The 12,683-nt window shown below is 46.1% G+C and overlaps 1 protein-coding gene across 1 annotated transcript in view; it reads right to left on the bottom strand.

The window, feature by feature from the left end:
- Positions 1–12,683, bottom strand: part of arhgef17 (Rho guanine nucleotide exchange factor 17) — a 409,506-nt gene that overhangs the window by 155,903 nt on the left and 240,920 nt on the right. The window lies entirely within an intron of this gene.

Raw genomic sequence — 12,683 nt, 5'->3', positions numbered from 1 at the left:
GCGAAGTAACCTTCACAAGGGTGGCAAGAGTTCAAGATGGTGCTTCACCATCACCTTCCTGAAGTCAATGACAATGATGCCCAAATCTCCAAAAAAAAACAAATGGACAGAATAAAACATCCATCCATTCACTCAATCCAGGTTGGGTCAAATCCAAATTAAACTCTCTCTGTGTCACTGTCTCAACCCAGCCAGATTATCATAGAAACATAGAAACATAGAAAATAGGTGCAGGAGTAGGCCATTCGGCCCTTCGAGCCTGCACCGCCATTCAATATGATCATGGCTGATCATCCAACTCAGTATCCCGTACCTGCCTTCTCTCCATACCCCCTGATCCCTTTAGCCACAAGGGCCACATCTAACTCCCTCTTAAATATAGCCAATGAACTGGCCTCAACTACATTCTGTGGCAGAGAATTCCAGAGATTCACCACTCTCTGTGTAAAAAATGTTTTTCTCATCTCAGTCCTAAAAGATTTCTTCTTGATCCTTAAACTGTGACCCCTTGTCCTGAACTTCCCCAACATCGGGAACAATCTTCCTGCATCTAGCCTGACCAACCCCTTAAGAATTTTATAAGTTTCTATAAGATCCCCCCTCAATCTTCTAAATTCTAGCTAGTACAAGCCGAGTCTATCCAGTCTTTCTTCATATGAAAATCCTGACATCCCAGAAATCAGTCTGGTGAACCTTCTCTGTACTCCCTCTATGGCAAGAATGTCCTTCCTCATCCACTCCATCGCTACCAACCGCACTCTCCCCCAAATAAAAAATCAGATCTCTTGAACACAAACTGCTAAGAAATCTGAATTACTTTGTAAAAGCTATTTCTTCTGACTGTTATCTTATCCATTGACAGAGAGAGAGAGAGAGAGAGAGAGAGAGAGGAATTTGCTTTTGCCACAAAATTACTTCAGAATTGGCTACATATACAAAGTCAATGTGTACAAAATGTTGCCTAATGATGTTATAAAAACAGCAATCAAAAGTAATAGCGATTTATATTAGTTAGACTGGCTGCAACCCATGCCATCAGTCAAAGAAACTGTCAAAGAAATGACTTAATTTTAAGCCAGGCTGCACAACTGGAACAATGTAGACTACGGCTTGTAGCTGGCACCATCCTGAAGCCCAGGTTTTGGGGTGCAGCTAAGCTGCCTGTTGTAGGTGTAGTGGGCATTTGGCCTGTTTTGTATGTCATTGAGGATGGCATGTGCCTTTAAATTTTAGGCTGCCCGTTATATTGTGGGTGGGATTTATGACGTGTTTTTGGGCGTGTTTGGAGCTTCGCTGCTTGCGCAGGAGTTTAGTTTTTAGATTAGTTTGGAGAGACCATGGGGAGGTTTAACTCTTCTACCATGTAAGATCATGTAAGGTCATGTGAGATCATGCGGGCCATGCGGGGTCCGTGGGAGATCTAAAGATTCTTGTGCATTTTTAAATCATGGCTCCTGATGCTGTAATTCGGGGCCCCGTGTTGTTTTACATCTGAAATGCTTAAATCCTGTAGAGATTCGGAGCCACCATTAAAACCTGGTAGCAATCGGGATCAGAACGGGCAAGTCCAGATAAAGAAGAATTTTAAGGTCTTCATGTCATCCAGAGGGTGTTCAAATGGGCATCCCAGAAGCACAATAATCTCCCTTTTCCCAGGCCTTGATGGTCAAGAACACTGCCAAACGTTCACCCCATTCGGGACATTTCCTTGGCTTTCTGGTCGCAATTTAAATTTCCTTTCCTCATTTCCACGTGGGGCAGTATTTAATATTTAATCAATGGAGTAGAAATTGTCCAAGCCACGCATTAGCGCTATTACTGGCTCCGTTATTTGACACATCATGTTCTTGATCATGGTTAAAAGCAGGCTGGGGTTTTAGTAAATGGCCAATATAGGAATGATGTTGTTCGAACCCCCCTCCCCCCCCCACCCCCCATTCACGTCAGATAGAAGCCCTTTCTAATCTACGTACAAACAGCTGAAGATCTGTGCTGTCCAAAGCCCATAGGAACAGCTTGTCATCTGTCTTTTTGTGTGATGTTCAGACGTAGTCACCATTAACATCAGATAATTATAAACCATCGTTGTGGGAAGCATTGAATCACATCCTAGATTAATAATTATCCAGTTAGAGGTTAGAGACTCAATGAAAATCAAAAGCATTGTGGAGCGCACAAAGCAGGAATTTTGCCATTTCTGCTGCCTTTATATTTAGAACCACTTCAAAGGAAGTTATTCAGTAATAGGCTGGGATTCCTCCTGATGTTTATTCCCACTTCACTGCTGCACCTAGTTGTCAGATCTTCTGCAATCACCAAACAGCAACATGCCTGCTACTGACACCAAAGACAGGACTGGGTGCCAACAGAGTGATTGCTTAGTGGTCCAAAAATTAATGGCTTTGCTTTGGCTGTTTTTCATCTGAAATTACCACGGCTCTTGTATTGGGAGACATAATAGAGAATTATTTATTCTCTAGCATGGATTATTTGCAAGCTAGGGTGGCACAGAGGCAAGAAGTAAAGTTTCAGGATTACGGCGCCAGGGACCCAGGTTCTATCCTGACTAGGATGCTGTCTGTACAGAGTTGTACATTTTTCCTGTGAACGACGTGGGTTTTCTCCAGGTGCTCCGGTTTCCTCCCACACTCCAAAGACGTACAGGTTTGTAGGTTAATTGGCTTCGGTAAAGTTGTAAAATTGTCCCTAGTGTGTAAGATAGACAATAGACAATAGACAATAGGTGCAGGAGTAGGCCATTCGGCCCTTCGAGCCAGCACCGCCATTCAATGTGATCATGGCTGATCATCCCCAATCGGTACCCTGTTCCTCCCTACTCCCCATATCCCCTTGACTCCGCTATCTTTAAGAGCCCTATCTAGCTCTCTATTGAAAGTATCCAGCCTCCACCGCCCTCTGAGGCAGAGAATTCCACAGACTCACAACTCTCTGTGTGAAAATGGATTAGAACGTCTCCGTTCTAAATGGCTTACCCCTTATTCTTAAACTGTGGCCCCTGGTTCTGGATCATGTTAGTGTACGGGGTGATCGCTGCTTGGCGCGGGCTCTTTGGGCCGAAGAACCGGTTTCCGCACTGTATCTCTAAAGTCTAAAGATACCAAATCTTTTTTGTTTGCATTTGATGGAGGTAGCATTAGCCTAACTGCCACTGAACTTTGGGCCTTCTAGAGACAGTTTAATTTAATTTACTTTGGAGATACAGGTGCACAACCTTTTATCTGAAAGCCTTGGGACCAGACACTTTTCGTAATTCAGAATTTTTCGGCTTTCGGATTGGAAGATTTTTAGCATAGATTTTAACGGCTGGCTCAGTGGTAGAGTGCTCGGCTCATATCCGCAAGGTCGCGAGTTTGTGCCTCGATCCCGGCAGTTACTCGATCGCGAGTTTGAGTCTTCAATGTAGTTTTTTCTTGCAGAATAGGAGAGAATAGGGAGGGTTAGGCTGGGATCATTCTCTGCGAGATGATCTTAGTGCGGGAGACAAGTGTAGGAGAGGTGTACTGACTGTGTGGGCAGAACTTTGGAAGTGATTGCCCACCATTCTCAAAAGCCGCTGTGTCTCCCTGTCCCTCCAACTCCAGAGGAATCCGCTCCCTGATGGGCCGCTATGGCGACAAGTGGCTGTTTGCCCACAGCCCGAGCTGCGCCACCCCAAGAACAAGACGTACCTTGCACACCATCAGCTTCTGCCCCTACGGGGAGCGTGTTCCTCTGGAGTTGGAGCGGGGCTGGGCTGGAGTTGCTGATCTGGGATCTCCGTGCTTGCAGTGGGCCTGGGGGTCGGTGTCCCGATGAGGGGGCGCAGCTCGGGCTGTGGGCGAACTGTCACTTGTCGCCGTAGCGGCCCATCGGGGAGCGGCTTCTGGTGGTCCTGACGTCTCTCAGCTCCTGTCCAGGGGGGTGGCCGGAGACGTCAGGACCAACAGGAACCCGCTCCCCGATGGGCCGCTACAGCGACAAGTGGCAGTTCGCCCACAGCCCGAGCTGCGCCCCCTCATCCGCAACCCCAAGACCAAGACGTACCTTGCACACCATCAGCTTCTGTCCCTACGGGGAGCGTGTTCCTCTGGAGTTGGAACGGGGCTGGGCTGCTGCTGGCTGTGGGTCTCTGGGATCTCCGTGCTTGCAGTGGGCCTGGGGGTCGGTGTCCCGTTGGTCCTGACGTCTCCGGTGACTGGCACTGACCTGCTGGCATCGCCGATGTGAAGACAGTGCAAAGCCCCCGCGCCGGTGCAATGGGCGGGGAGCTGGAGAGGGGAGGGAAGGGGTCACACACATGGCCGGGAAGCAGAGGGGTGTAGGTGGGGTGAAACTGAAGGGAGCGACAATCTGCTGCTGCCTGCCCGCTGAGTTAAAAAGTTCCCACGCAAGACTCACGATACACTGTGTATCGTGAGTCTACCGTGGGAACTTTTTAACTCAGTGGGCAGGCAGCAGCAGATTGTCAATTATTAACCCTCCGGCGCAATATACCCTCACCTTCTCTTTTATGAATGGGGATTTAGTTCCCCTTTCTTCGAGGACCGATCGGAGGTTCCGCTGTCACCTCTGCGGGCCGCCCTCGGTGAACGTCTTCAAGGACCTTTCTTCAAGGACCGAAAAAATGTCCGCTATTCGGAGCTTTTCGTTATTTGGAACTTCGGATAAAAGGTTGTGCACCTGTATAGCATGGAAAAGGGCCCTTCGGCCCACTGAGTTGACTTCGACCATCACTCATTCACACTAGTTCAATGTTATCCCACCTTCACATCAACACCGTGCATGCTGGGAGCAACGGACAGAAGCCAATTGACCAACAAACCCGCATGTCTTTGTGATGTGGGAGGAAACAAGAGCACCCAGAGAAAACACAGAGGGCACTCAGAGAGAACATAGTAACTACACACAGACTGCACCCGAGGTCAGGATTGAACTGTGGTTACTAGCATTGTGAGGTAACAGCTCTAATAGCTGTGCACCCTAGGAGTTGACTACCAAAGCAGCTTAAAGCTTAAATAACCTACGACCAACTATTGTATAACCTGGCAAGGTGTCCCTTGGAATGGTTGGGATCTTTAGTAACAGGAGGAGGCAAACTTGCATCTCCTGCCTGCTTTGCCAGCACCATTTTCTTATCTGGTGCATTTCTACCGGTGCTGCCCTTTAACAAAAAAAAAAATCTATCTTCATTCTTAAACCTTTGTCATTCTCAAATGCAAAGTGTCTTCAGCAAGTGTACTTTACATGACATGCATTCAGTTGAAAGACAGTATAAGAACATTCCCTCCATATTTAAACAGCCTGGGTCATTTCCTCGGTTTCTCAGTAACCACCTAATTTCCAGACTGTGCACAAAGGTGCACTGGTTGTCTTGGACTCTTTGCAAAAAGATTGCACTTCACACAAAAAGAGACTGAGGCAGCACCCTGTTCCCACACCAGTTGATTCACATGCTGGATTTTATACATTAAATCAAAATTCTATTCTAAAAATACAACACTTTAATACTAAGTAGTTCTGATCAGAGGTGTAAATAACTTATGGCACATCATAAATGGTTTCTTATGTCTGATGCTGTATCTACAAGGCACTGTTGCCAAATTCAACAATAATTATGCCATTACCCATCCAAACCTGCAATCATGTTGTTTAACATTCTACTTTAACCAATTTAAACTTTGTTGCAATAAGCAAATTAAATTATTGGTATTGATGTTGGTTATTTATTGTAGTTTTTGTAGATTAACCCTTATTAATTCATGCCATTTATAACCTTCACCACACATATGTGCATGCCACCCTTCACATGGTATTACGGTACTACACAAGGACAGTCAACTGGCTCTCTCTCTCTCTCAAACAAGCCAGCGGAGCCAGACGCGAGCAGCCAGCTGTTTGAATGTTCCTGTTTGACAATGGAATAAAGAATGATTTCACCATGTGTGTGTTGTTGTGGATCACTTGTAAACAGTTTTGTCTATGTACTATCTAGTCAATTAGAATCATTCTATACATACGTACAATCAACCCCCACACAGTGCTGCGGGTAGTGCAAAAAGGAAAATATCAGAGTACAGCATCTAGTGTTACAGCATTGTAGCGTTACAGTTACAGAGAAAAAGGCTGAGATGAGGTAGGATGGAAGATTGGAAGGACCGTTCAGTACTCTGATAACAGAGGGGAAGAACCTATTGCTGAATATAGAGAACTTATAACTTTTTGGAAAGAGCCAGCCTCTGTCCTCTTGTCTTAAAACCGTCAGCCCTCATCGTCTTGTGCACCTTCAACCGCTTATGCTCCAAAAAGTCCCAGCCTATTCAAACTGTCCCTATAACTCAAGTCAGCAAGCCCAATTAACATTCTGGTGAATCTCTTCTCCACCCTTCCAACTTAAAGCCTTTGTTCTAAGGATGTTCTGCCTATCAGAAACTAGACTACATCCAAAACTATTTGCAATTTCTTATGGTCAAGGGCAGAAATGTCCCCAAACCATGCAGTGATGACAACCAATAGCATGCTTTCTACTGTACATCTGTAGACATTGGTAAGAGTTGTTGGATTCATGCAGATTTTCCTATCCATGATGTCACGAGGTCCTCCCGCCAGTAAATCACCATGGCTCTGCCCTTTAGTATCCCTATTAATTATATGGAACTATAGAGTAATAAGGATGTGCATTTTCATGTATCACTTCTAACAAATGAGAGGCGACTAAGAGCTCTTTGCAATGAGGAAGAAATGATAAGAGTAGGAAATAATCACAAGGGAGGAAAACCTGTTTGATATCCTCCCTTCTTGAAATCTGCTTGACCCATACACCTTGCCCAGATGCATCTTCAAACTCACAGTCAAACTGTTGACTCATAATATGCACTGCAGTGCACCTCACAAACCACAAAGTCCGTAAGCAGACATAAAGGACTGCAGTTACTGGAATCATGCGTAGAACACAATATGCTGGGTTAACTCAGCAGGTCAGACAGCATCTATGGAGGACGTGGATAGGCAACATTTTGGGTCGGGACTCTTTATCAGACTGATTGCAGTAGGAGAAAGCCAGAAGAGAGATTGGGGGGGGGGACGGGGGGGGGGGGACAAAGCTTGGCAAGTGATAGGAGGATACAGGTGAGGGGAGTTTCAGATAAGGAGAGACAAGGAGTGAATATAGATGGAAGGGAATAGGGGCTGGGGGGAAGGGGATAGTTAGGTGGAGGTGGGGGAGTCCAAAAGCACTTTGACATGGGTAACAGATGCTGAGATTACCAGTATTTCACCCACACTCTAATGGCATATAGGTTTGGAGGTTAATTAGCTTTGGTAAAGATTGTAAATTTCTCTCTAGTGTGTAGGATAGTGCTATTGTACGGGGATCGCTGGTCGGCACGGACTTGGTGGGCTGTAGGCCTGTTTCCGCTGGTACTTCATTGGTTCACCCAGGGAACCAGGGCCAAAGAAACGCAGGGAAAACCTAGTTATTTATAGATGGAAACCAAAGCACTAAATGCAAACATAGATTTGTGCATAAATTATTTTTAATCCTTGTTTTCTCGATTTGGTGCCCAAAGACAGTACCTACGCTGTAACTACGACAGTCCTGTTGTGTAAAGAAGATTTATTGGGAAGAGTTGGCGGCACGGTGGTGCAGTGGTAGAGTTGCTGCCTTACAGCACCAGAGACCCAGGTTTGATTCTTACTAAGGGTGCTGTCTGTACGGAGTTTGCACGTTCTCCCCGTGACCTGCGTGGGTGTTCCCCAGAAGCTCTAGTTTCCTCCCACACTCCAAAGACATACAGGTTTATAGGCTAATTGGCTTGGTATCATTATAAATTGTCTTCAGTGTGTGTAGGATAGTGTTGGTGTGTGGTGAGATCGCTGGTCGGCATGGACTCGGTGGGCCGAATGGCCTCTGAACAAAACTGAAACTAAGGTGAGTAATGTTCATTGCTACCTACCAGCTGTGGGCTTTGATTCAGATGCTGTCAAGTGCACAGTATCATATTTATTTAACAGTGAAGTCAACCCTTAACCACTTATAGATTCACTCCCAAGATGTCACTTTTGGCAGGTTTTTAAAAAATGAATTTCATTGTAATTACTGGTGAGCCAAACGCAATTTCATCTACAGCCCACGGTTTGATATCTTTGACTCCCCAGGTATTAAAATAGCAATTGGAAATGCTACTGGGAATAATTACAGCAGTGACGTTACTGAATTTGCTTTCTTGCTGATCCAGTTTGTCATGAGCAAAAAACACAAGCTTCGATACACCTAACCTGCACATGAAAATGACCGACTGATGCAGGGGTTTTTCACCGGTTGCAATAAGTACCAAAAAATCCCCATGAGTCAATGAAAATATCTGTAAAAAATGTAACAAAAACAGGCTATGTGGTGGTGAGAAGTTCTCTGCAACCTTTTCCATGAAAAACAACAACCTCTCGGTAACGAGTCCTTTTCTTTATGGCTGCAAGGATGAATGTATACAGCTGGAAGTGATCATCTTTCTAACATCATCTGTTCACAGTCTATTTGTCGTTCTGTGGGGCAGTTTAGAGTCAAACTTGTTGGTGTGTCTGAACATTGGAAGTAAGGGCAAACATGCTATAAGGCCCCTGTAGCACGATCTGCCACTTCAGAAGAGCATGGCTGAAATCAGGGTCTGCAAAGCTGTTTCCCTACCTGATCCCCACCTCTTCTTTCCTCCAATATCCAGATTCGGTGGAAGGCGCGACTTTCGTCAACAGCGGCCTCTGCAGTCCGTCTGCGTTTTTATTATTTTATGTCTATGTTTTTATGTAGTTTTTGTTATTTTTTGTTGGGGTATGTGTGTGGGGGGGTGGGGGTGGTGTGGGGGGGAGGGGGTAACTTTTAAATCTCTCCCTGCACGGGAGACCCGACCTTTTCTTTGTCGGGTCTCCGTTGTCGTTGGGGCTGCAACGAGGAGCGGCCTCCAACAGGAAGACCGGGGGCTGTGGTGCCGACTACTCACCTCACCGTCGCGGAGCTGGCCGAGTCCAGAGCGGGTGGAGCGGTGGTGGACGCTGCTGCGGCCCGACCTCTGGAGATTCGGAGGCTGCAACTGCGGGTTTGGTGGACAGTGACACCGGGAGCCCGCGGGTCCCTGGAGGGAGACCGCTTTTCGGGGCTTCCGCAACGGCGACTTCTCCCGCCCGAGTTGCGGGGTTGAAGAGCTCCTGGAGTGGGGCCTTACAGCACCGCCCCGCGCGGCTTGGAATGGCCGCGGGACTGCGAGCGCGCGCCGGGGGCTCTAACATCAAGACCCGGTGTGCGGCCTTGCATCACCCGGCGTGGCTTTAATGGCCGCGGGACAATCGCCATCGCCCGCCGGGGGCTTTGACTTTGACTCTGACATCGGGGGGGAGAGTGCAGTGGAGAGATACGTTTTTTTGGCCTTCCATCACAGCAATGTGATGGATGTTTATGTAAATTATGTTGTGTCTTGGGTCTATTTGTTTGTAATGTATGGCTGCAGAAACGACATTTCGTTTGGACCTCAAGGGGTCCAAATGACAATAAATTGAATTGTATTGTATTGTATTGTATTGTATTGTATTGTATTGTATCTATCAATCGCCTGGTTCCGCGCTGTATCTCTAAACTAAAATGATCTAAAAGTTCCCAGGAATGGAACTCTTTCGTAACTTGAGGACTGCCTGTACTAGAAGGGTTTCACAAGTCTGATGAAGAGTCAATAGACAATAGACAATAGACAATAGACAATGGGTGCAGGAGTAGGCCATTCGGCCCTTCGAGCCAGCACCGTCATTCACTGTGATCGTGACTGATCATCCACACTCAGTACCCAGCTCCTGCCTTTTCTCCATATCCCATGACTCTGATATCTTTAAGAGCTCTATCCAACTCTCTCTTGAAAGCATGCACAGAATTGGCCTCCACTGCCTTCTGTGGCAGAGAATTCCACAGATTCACAACCATCTGGGTGAAAACGTTTTTCCTCATCTCTGTTCTAAATGGCTGACCCTTTATTCTTAAACTGTGGCCCCTGGTTCTGGACTCCCCCAACATCGAGAACATGTTTCCTGCGTCTAGCGTGTCTAAACCCTTAATAATCTTATATGTTTCAATAAGATGCCCTCTCATCCTTCTAAATTCCAGAGTATACAAGCCCAGCTGCTCCATTCTATCAACAGTCTCGGCCCGAAACGTCACCTATTCCTTTTCTCCAGAGATGCTGCCCAACCCGCTGAGTTACTCCAGCATCTTGTGTCACTCTTAGCTGAAATATTATCTTACCTAATCAGAAAAAAAGGTAAAAGGTTATTACCGTTAGTTTTTTTTCCCCATGTGGTAAATGAACTGAAGAGAAATAAAATCACTTAAAATGTAACTTGGATTCGACAGCAGCTGTGGCAAGAAAGCTTTCACTTGTAGAGGAATCCAGATGTTGGATATGATTGGAAGAGAGGAAACACTTTGTAGAAAGGGCTGGACAATAAACCTCATCACCAACAGATATGACAGAGGGAAAAGGACTAAATGGTTGCAAAAATAAAAATAAATGAGTTCAAAGAAGTTAGTTAATGTCCCGAAAAAGAACACAAAGTGCTGGAGTAACTCAGGCAGCATCTCTGGTGGACATGAATAGGCTTACAGCCCAATGGTATGAACACTGAATCCTCCAATGTTAAATAAAAACCCAACCCACCCCTCTATTTGTTGCACCGACACAAAAAGCTGGAGTAACGCAGCGGGTCAGACAGCATCTGGAGAAAGATTACGTTTCGGGTTGAGACCCTTCTTCAGACTGCTTTGTTTCCCCCCCCCTCCCCAATCCCTTTTTCCCTGTTCTCTACCCAGATGCGCACTCATTTCTCCCACTATCTCACCCAATTTTACCCCAGCCATCCCCGTCCCCTTCCACCTGTATCCCTTCCTCCGGCTTCGCATTTCAACCCTCTTCTCTCATTACACTACAGCCTTTTGCCTTCTGTCCATCTCTGGCCTTTGTCCACCCATCTGCTAATCAAAACCCCACTCACCTGTATCCACCTATCACTCGCCAGGCTTTGTCCCCTCCTCACCACTTTGCCAGCTTTCTCCCCCCCCCCCCCCCCACAACTTAGTTGGAAGAAGAGTCCCGTGCCGAAACGTCGCCTATCTATGTCCTCCAGAGATGTTGCCTGAGCCGCTGAGTTACTCCAGCACTTTGTGGGTTTGCTTTTTAAAAGAGCGTTTAATTGTCACACGTTCCGCCGATGGAACAATGAAATTCTTACTTCCAGCAGCACAACAGGCCTATAAACATAATATTGGTAGATAACACATAATGAACAAAATTTCAAAAAATTAACAATACAAAATAAAACAACCCAAGTCCTAAGTGCAACCAAGGACAGTCCATAAATGATGGGATTAAAATTAACACTAGCAAATTTGCAGATGACACAAAGTTGGGTGGCAGTGTGAACTGCGAAGAGGATGCTATGAGGCTGGAGAATGACTTGGACAGGTTGCCTGAGTGGGCAGATGCATGACAGATGCAGTATAATGTAGATAAATGTGAGGTTATCCACTTTGGCGGCAAGAACAAAGGAGGCAGATTATTATCTCAATGGTGTCAGATTAGGAAAAAGGGAAGTGCAAAGAGACCTGGGTGTCCTTGTACACCAGTCACTGAAAGTAAACATGCAGGAAGAGCAGGAAGTAAAGAAACCTAATGGCATGTTGGCCTTCTAATGAGAGGATTAAAGTATAGGAGTAAAGAGGTCCTTCTGCAGTTGTACAGGGCCCTGGTGAGACCACATCTGGAGTATTGTGCGCAGTTTTGGTCTCCTAATTTGAGGAAGGACATCCTTGCTATTGAGGTAGTGCAGCGTAGGTTCACAAGGTTAATCTGTCATATGAGGAAAGATTGGTAAGACTGGGCTTGTAGTCACTGGAATTTAGAAGGATGAGGGGAAATCTTATAGAAACATATAAAATTATAAAAGGACTGGACAAGCTAGATGCAGGGAAAATGTTCCCAATGTGGGGGGAGCCCAGAACCAGGGGCCACAGTCTAAGAATAAAGGGGAGGCCATTTAAAACTGAGATGTGAAAAACCGTTTTACCCAGTGTTGTGAATTTGTGTAATTCTCTGCCACAGAAAGCAGCGGAGGCCAATTCACAGGATGAATTTAAAAGAGAGTTAGATGGAGCTCTATGGGCTAGCAGAATCAAGGGATATGGGTAGAAGGCAGGCATGGGTTACTAATTGTGGATGATCAGCCATGATCACAATGAATGGCGGTGCTGGCTCGAAGGGCCAAATTGCCTCCTCCTGCACCTCTTTTCTGTTTCTATGTTTCTATATTAAGGCAGCGCTTTGCAGTTTTCAAGAGCCTGATGGTTGTTGGGAAGAATCTACTGGAGTCTTACAGCGTGGAAACAGGCCCTTCGGTCCAATTTGCCTACACCAGCAATTATGTCCCATCTACACTAGTCCCAACTGCCTGCATTTGGCCCATATCCCTCTAAAACTGTCCTATCCATGTACCTGTCTAAATGTTTATTAAATGTTGCAATAGTACTTGACTCAACTACCTCCTCCGGCAGCTCGTTCCATACTCCTACCACCCTGTGCGTGAAAAAGTTACCACTTTCCTCCCTCACCTTAATCCATCCTCGATTCCCCTACTCTGGGCAAGAGATTCTGTCTACC

The sequence above is a fragment of the Amblyraja radiata genome, chromosome 6, assembly GCF_010909765.2.
Source record: "Amblyraja radiata isolate CabotCenter1 chromosome 6, sAmbRad1.1.pri, whole genome shotgun sequence".
In the NCBI taxonomy this organism is placed as follows: Eukaryota; Metazoa; Chordata; class Chondrichthyes; order Rajiformes; family Rajidae; genus Amblyraja; species Amblyraja radiata.
This window is presented reverse-complemented; position numbering and strand designations above follow the sequence as displayed.